The sequence below is a fragment of the Typopeltis vanoorti genome, chromosome 19 (genome assembly GCF_054136105.1).
Source record: "Typopeltis vanoorti isolate ZY-2024b chromosome 19, IOZ_Tvanoo_1.0, whole genome shotgun sequence".
Classification (NCBI taxonomy): domain Eukaryota; kingdom Metazoa; phylum Arthropoda; class Arachnida; order Uropygi; family Thelyphonidae; genus Typopeltis; species Typopeltis vanoorti.
In genome coordinates this window covers 23,147,327-23,154,462 of record NC_143567.1, presented here as the reverse complement: position 1 = coordinate 23,154,462, position 7,136 = coordinate 23,147,327, and positions in this window count along the sequence as shown.

Genomic DNA, 7,136 nt, shown 5'->3' with positions numbered 1-7,136 from the left:
ACCATGTTCCAACATAAAAATGTGCACAAATTCATGTGGAGAGAAGAGGCAAGGAATACGAAAAGTCGCATTGATGATAGTGATGTTTTCTCCCTGGTGCAGGACACTAGAGTGTACAGAGGATTTGAAAGTGGAAGTCATCACCATTTAGTCTTGAGCAGGATAACCTTGAATTTCATATTGAAAAGAAGAACATGTAAGAAATTTTTAAAGCGAATTAAAGTTGAGCAGCTCTCAGATGTGAACTGTAGACTAAAATACAGAAAGATTATTGAAAAGAAAATGAAAGAGTTTGAGAACAGAAACCAAACCTTGGAGATTCAGTGGCAAACTCTGAAGAAAACATTGATTGATTCTGCCAGAGAAGAATGTGGTGATGTTGTCTGCAAGGATAGAAAAATCAGAACTCCCTGGTGGACACAAGAAGTTAAAGAACAGTTGAAGGAAAACAAGAAAGATATCAAAAGTAGTGGATATTGCAAAGCGTGTAACTGAATATTGGCTGAGCAGGTTAACTCGTGAAATATGGATCAAATTAGGCACAGCAGAACATAGATAGAGAAAGTCATCAACTAATGAAATATTTACAAACGTAAGTACTAAGGGAATATCACGTGTAAGAAAGATTGTCAAAGAAGAAGATGGACTCCGAGTTTCCTATGTCATATTGTGGAATGACATTCCACAGTTGGTCATTCCACAACAGGCTGTCATCTGCACACCAGACATTCATTCCAGCTAATAACCGAACATCCCTCAATGCTCAAAAAACAAAAAAAAAGGGAAAAAAAAAGGAGATCGTCTGTTTCCTTTTGTTTTAATGGCACATGGAAACATTTACGATCATACTGCGCCAAACACAAGATAAGGTTAAACAACAGAAAATTAGCAATGAAATTTAAATTTAAAAATAGAATGGATGGTTTCGTAAGGAGAGCAACAGAGAAAGTTCATCTGATAGCTGACTTTCAGCATATTAATAACCTTCTACAGATAATGAGGAAATATCTGTTGAAATTATCCTCTGTTGCAAGAACTGTCCACAGTGAAATGCAGGTTATCGAGTAATCTTAGATGCTAAACAAAAATTAGGGGTAAAAGAAGTTATAATTAAATTAGAACACCTCGGGTTGATTCCAAGAGAGAGATCATTAAGGGGAAACAGCAAGAAAATTCTTAATTATCTATAATTGAATAACACGTGACCTCATTTGTTAATTTTTATTGAGACGAAAATTCATTACCATATGGTGATTCGACATGATTATAATCTATACTATATTTGCATTGTAGGTAATCTTTAACGCCGATCATCTGTGGCTTTTGGTATGCTCGCAATTAATATACGCTCACTCTCATATTGATGTGAAATCATTTCGCTAAGAGGTCGTTCAACAGAAAAATTCAATAACTTGTCTCTTCCTCCTCCATGATCTGTTTCAAAACGTGGTAATTACTGTTATATCAACCTTATCGGAGGGTTTCGTAAATGTGCGTGTGTATGTGTTTATCTTTAACACACACACACACACACACACACATATATATGTGTGTGTGTGTGTGTTAAATAAACCAAGCAATTTTATAAGCTAGGTTTTAATCCTTTTTCCCAAGTAAGCAAACAGACAGTAAAGTGAAGTTTGCGCCTGAACATAGTTTAAGTCTGAGGCAATTCGTGGTAAAGGTGGATTAAGCTCTGATCATTTTCCTTAGTATTTCCCCCTAATGCAAAGCAACCCCTTCCGGAGATGTATGATGCTATTCATTAAAGGCAAGGGCCACTACCAGACCGGTTTCCCTTTGTTTAATTGAGGAATACCGAGGATAGTCTGAGTTGCCTCTCAGACTTCAACTATTGTCAAGTACAAACTTGACTTGTATGTTTGCTGACTTGGGAAAAAGGATTAAAACCTAGCTTATAAATTTGATTGGTATCTTTAACATAGTGTAACTTGGGTATACTATGTTAAAGATACCAATCAAATTTATAAGCTAGGTTTACAAATCTTTCTACATCTTACTCTCATCCTGAGATTTTTATTTAATAAGATCAAAGCACCTTGTGTCAACTTGTTTAGGTAAAATTTATAAGCTCTGCATTACTTCAACCTTGGGATTAATGGGTCTGGCTCCCGCTGAAGAGACCTCAATAAAGATCGAAACCGGTCTGGGTAGTGGCTCTTGCCTTTAATGCATGGCATCATACATCTCTGCAAGGGGATGTGCTTTGCATTAGGGGGAAATACTAAGGAAAGTGATCAGTTCTTAATCCACCTTTACAACAAGTTGCGAAAGACTTGAATTATGTTCAGGCACAAACTTGACTTACTTGTCTGTTTGCTTACTTGGGAAAAAGGATTAAAACCTAGCTTATAAAATTGCTCGGACTCTTTAACATAGTATACCCAAGTTAAAAAACTTTCTCTCTCTCTCTCTCTCTCTATATATATATATATTTGATATTTGAAAAATTGTAATTAATATTTAATTTTTACAAAATCTACCTTTAATCGTGAAACTCATTAAATTCAACTAAAGAAATATATTGAATCTTTTAATTGAAGTTTTTGCTCTCGTATAATTTCTGGCTTGTCTCTGAAAAGATCCAACCACTGCAAAACATGTGTCAGGCCAGGGACACCTTTAACAAATCTATAATAATAAAAATGCAAATATACAGAAGCTTTGATAGTGGTTGTGTCTTTTAAGTACTACAAATGAAAGCAACTTCAGTTCCGCGAATTGTATTTTTAGAACCTTTCTGGTCAAAACGAGGAAGCTTTCATAGTTTTTGCATACATTGAACTTCGAAATAAAGCTGGATCTTTAATATCCACGATTTCTATGTAATTCACCCCCCCCCAAATGAAAAATGGCCCTTTCATTATTAATTGTAACAAGAAACTTTCCCGACCGACTTAAAAAAAAAAACGCACTTCTTAATCCACTCTAACGAAGAACCTTTCAGTGATAAACCGTTTATCCGATTAATCGATATCAAGAAACGCGTGAGGATTCCTAATGGTAAGAAAACATTTATTTTTGCCACCTGTAACAATACAATTTCTAATGGAATAAATAATTCCATAAATCATATTTATGGAATAATTGAACATATTCACGTATGCACAGCAACACTAATATTGAGTATCTTGTGAGACTCGCTGGACAATATCAAAAAAATATTCAGTCTTCTTACAGGGAACTCTTTTCAACATCTAGGATTTTTTGATTGAGTAAAACAGCACTTAACTCAATGCCGAAGGCAGTATGGACGAGCTCGGCAATACCCCCCAAAGTGAATTGCCGATAAGATGGATGGAATTGTGTTATTCGATCAGTATCCTATTAAATGGATTTTCATTTCTGGACTCATTTTTAGCACTCGCAAAAGTGCTAACACTTGCAGTTCGGTTCACAAGTATGGTGAGATGACCAATAGTGTCATATATATAAAACGTTTTCTCAAGGTGCAAAAAAAAAATTGTTCTTCCTCTATATGTGTCTCATTAATACCGGGATACCCAAGAATTCTCATCTTCTTGATGTAGTGAGAGATGAAAAATAAAAGAATGCCAACTAAAGGAAAAATTATGAAATATAATTTTAAAATCAAAAATTAAGAATAATCGCATATGCTGATGACATATATTATGGAAAAATGGAGGTGACTTATAAACAACATCAAATTCTACTCGTTCCTTCATATGACTCACTAAGTAATATGACGTCATTTGGAAATTATGCAAACTCTAAAATTGACCCATAAAACGATGGGATAAATTGAGTAATAACCTAGAAGAAGATACTATGATCCCTTTTTCCTTATGTTATAAATAATCTCTCATCAGGCTATTATTACCATTTTGTTCTAACCCATCTTAAATAATAGTTCAATCATATTGCATGTTGTTACGTTACATACTTGTCTTATTTCTATGATTGATTCCTTCTACAATCGTGCTGTCAGAGAAAGGTAATTTTTGAGCCATTTCGGATTTTTTTTTAAATATGTTTTATTATTGCTTTAATTAAATCGGAATTTAATTCTTAAAATATTTAAACTATATATTTAAAAGTATTTGCGGCAGTTAAACCAAAATTCACTTGGTTGCAGTTTTGTTTAATTCTTCTAATTAAATGATGCGTATTAGTAAAATCCTTAAAGCAAATTGTTGCAAAAAATCCTGATTTCTTTCATTATTAATGCTTCCTTTTCTTTTTAATATTTTTTAAAGAGGATGAACATAACAACAATAATTATATTCATTCTATAATATAATGAATTTATATTATTTACCGTGATGGGTAGCTCATTCATTAGAACACACGCGTTTAACAGATGAAAAATAGCATTCCATGTGGTGGAATGCTAAATTACACATATTGGAGTAGTGAAAGTTGAATTCAAAATAGTTTAAAGTAGAAAAATACTGTCCGTCCCGATGACTATTGTTTCGGTGTGACGTTCACTATAAATGTTCTGAACAGACAGCTGAAAAGATTTATTACTCCAATGAAAGCTCATGTGAATTTACAGAGATTATCCCAATTGGCATTCCTGTAATGCAAGACAAAATATGGATCAAAAAGCGTTCTGCTGAATTTCAAAATTTGAGGAATGGAATCCAGTTTTCTGTCAACTACTGTATCTAAAGGAGAAACAAAATACACCTGAAAGGACTACTAGGATAGATCTGCCGAGTTTGAAGAGTAGTTATGATCATCCGGTATTCTCCGAGAACAATTTATATAAGGTAACTGGGGATAGAAAATGTCTCATCATTTCTTCATGCTCAATCTGTGTAGCTCAAGAACGTAGATCGACTGTTGGCTTTTGCAGGAACAGTGACGATGTATATTCATAAGTCCCTTCCCAAGGATACAGAAGAGAAGTTTAAAAAAGCATTTAAAGGTCTGAAAATTAGTCTCCAGCAATGAATACTTTCTTATTCAAAACTTTTAACCAGAGAAAATTGGCAATAAAAATAGAAATTAAAAAAAATTAGAATGTATGGTTTTATTGGGAGAGCACCGGAGAGAGTGCTGACTTGGTAGTTGACAATCGAACTCCTATTATTCAGTTAATTCAATTAATGAGGGAACAAAGTAATGGCCCACAATAAAACCCAAGTTGTTGAGTAATGGTATATATTAAATAAAATTAGCAGTAAAGGAATGTTTAAATTAGAACAGACGGAGGTAATTCCAAGAAGATCATCAGGGTTGGAAGCAGTATTTAATTATCGATTTTGATGAGAGAGCTCACTTCAGCATCGATCATTTAGATGGATGATAATTATTTGTTTAGATTTTTCCTGTTACCATGTTTGTTAAAATTATTTATAATTACGCACATTTGATGCCATTTCTTAATTTTAATTGAGATGAACATTAACATATGATAAGTTGATAATATGATTATAATCTCGACTTTCTTTGCAGTGAAAATATTCTTTAACCCGGACTATCTTTAGTCTTTTGTTTGCTCATATTAAATATACTCTCACACTCATATCTTAGTGTCTTATATTTGTGCATTACTTTTCAGTTTCTTTGTTAACAAGCTGGTCAGCTGTGCCATTGAATAGATTGTCGCTCATCCTAAGCTCCTATAAAACAAGGTAATTATTATTATTAATTTTATTTATCTTTATTGGATGATTTTGTAAATGCTTGCGTGTGATATTTAAATGTTTAATTTTATTTTTTTCAAATTTTCTATTTATTTATCAAGCTATCATTCAATATAAAGAAATATATTGAGTGAACAGCATTTGCGCTGTATTGGTTTCGACCTTGTCTCTGTAGAGAAACAAACGTTCGAAACATTTGTCAGGACAGTTAAACCAAAACAAATGCACTAACAATAAAACTGCAAACATGCAGATTCCTGGGCAGCGAACCTGCTCTTATAATTAATATAAGCTAAGGCAACTCGGATGGCGAGGATGGTATTCGTAGAATCATGCTGATCAAAATTAAGTACCTTTCATAGTTTCTACCCAATTTCGGCTTTGAAATAATGTTGGTCATTTAATATCCACTGCTGCAGTATAATTTACGCCACTGAAATGAAAATTAGAGCTGTTTCAGTATTAAAGACAGGTGGACTCTTCAGCGATAACAAATTATTCGATTAGTCGAGCTCAAGAAGCGTGTGAGGATTACAAATGGTAACAAAGAATTTAAAGTTGTGAGATCCAAAACGGATCTTAAAGCGGATGTAACTTATCATAATGAGAAGAAAACTTATGCTTTTGAAAAGTGTGGAAGGATATTCGCTAGCCCTTCAAGTCCTCTTATTCATGTAAGAAATCATACAGATCAAAAACTTTCACATGTGCGAACCGTAGTGACTATTTCCACTTCACATTAAATCCGATACGAAAACAAGCAGTTTATTCGTGAATTAGGCATCAAGACACCAAGAAAAAATACAGATTTACTTGAGAAAACTAAATATTTTGGAAATCTTAACATAAAACAACTAACTGTATTCCACGTTTCTGCATTCTATAATAAGAGTTTACCTTTCTTTTTACTACATTTTTCTAGTAGCGACTTTCGAAATTTACTGCTCTTAACAGGATAACAGTTATGGAAGAAGTCACAAATGTTTGTACAGGAACATGAACATTACGTATCTATTGAAACTAAGTAGAAAATATCGAAATAATATGCAGTTTTGTTGACGGTGACTATTGTCTATTACACTATTGAATAATGATATTTATTCAATAGTGTAATAAACAATAGAAAACAATAGAATGAAGATTATTGGTAATCCCACTCATGAAAATGCTTGTTACCCATTTCTACATTAAAATTATAACATATGTATATAGGTTTGCATTTTTAATATCTAAAACTATTCTAGACTAAACTAATTTGACAATCCAATTAATCTTCTGAAATATTTTACTGTTCGATCAAATTTAATATTTATATGTGTACATCAGTACGTTCGCTGTTCAATTGAGTTTGATTCTCGATATGACAAAAAGAGTCCTTCTATTTACATTTGATTTTCGATAGTTGTACACTCTGATGGACAGACGAAAACAGGTCTTACGCAGTGCGTTCAGATTGGCCATCTGAAATTCACATCATGCACCTAATTTTCGATTCACAGG